Source organism: Chiloscyllium plagiosum, unplaced genomic scaffold, assembly GCF_004010195.1.
Source record: "Chiloscyllium plagiosum isolate BGI_BamShark_2017 unplaced genomic scaffold, ASM401019v2 scaf_7372, whole genome shotgun sequence".
In the NCBI taxonomy this organism is placed as follows: Eukaryota; Metazoa; Chordata; class Chondrichthyes; order Orectolobiformes; family Hemiscylliidae; genus Chiloscyllium; species Chiloscyllium plagiosum.
This window is the reverse complement of record NW_025213863.1, coordinates 11,978-13,101: the sequence shown is the minus strand read 5'-3', so window position 1 is coordinate 13,101 and position 1,124 is coordinate 11,978.

The following is a 1,124-nucleotide window of genomic DNA, read 5'->3' as shown; positions in this document are numbered from 1 at the left end:
ACCCCGCCCAGGGACAAAGCACCCCTCTCCCCTCCCCCAGCTCGATTGGCTCCACCCCCACAAACCCCACCGCTCCCTCCCTCCACCCGCCGACGCTCAGTCGCAGCAGTGTGTACCGTCTACAAGACCCACTGCAGAACCTCACCGAGGGGGCTCCTCAGACAGCACCTTCCCAAACCCCCCCACACCCCTCTACCATCTAGAAGGGGTTGGGGGGGGCAGCAGATACACGTGGAACACCACCCCCATCCCCCCTCCCCATCCCGGAATCTATCGGCCGTTCCTTCCTGGGGTCAGAACCCTGGGATTGCCCCCTCCCTGAGGGGTATCGTGGGTCTACCCCACGTGGCTAAGATGGCAGCTCACCCCCCACCTTCTCAAGGAGGGGTAATTAGGGACGGGGTGATAAATGGGAGAGAGATTGGAGGGAGGTATAGAAGGGAATTGTTCAGCCCAGGCACGTCCACGTGTTGCTGAAATGTTATCCATTTCATGGTCACCCACTGATCGCACCCGAGGCAGTGGGTCAACCAGCCCAGAACATCCTCTCTACTCCCCCCCCACCCCAGGAAGAGCCTTCCTACCCCACCAGCCCCACCCAACTCTCCCCTCCCTCACTCACCTCCCCGTTCAGAGATCTGGGAGATTTGGCGAATTCTCAATATCGTCCTGGGACAGGGAATGAGATCAAAATGGGAGCCCTTCAATCTCTCTCTCTCTCTGTGTCCTGTGCTGTGTCAATGAGTTTTGGCATTCTTGCTGAGATCCTGATGCAGAACGCCCCCAATCCCCCAACCCCAGTGACACTCAGAGACTCTCTGCGTCATTGAAAGATTCTGTGCAATATTTAATTCTGTACACTTTGGGAAGGGACAGGGGGAAGAGGTCGCACAATATTTGGGTGGGGGAGGGGTGTAAGGTGGAGAGGGGTTGAGGGTCTGACCCTGAGAGTTGGAGGGGTTTTGAGGGTTCGGGTTTGAGGGTGGAAGGGAGTTGAGGGTTTGTTGTTGAGGGTTAGTTGAGGAGGTGTTGAGGGTGTGTTGAGGAGACGTTGAGGGTGAGTTGTGGGCACGTTGAGGGTGAGTTGAGGGGATGTTGAAGGTGTGTTGAGGGTGAGTTGAGGG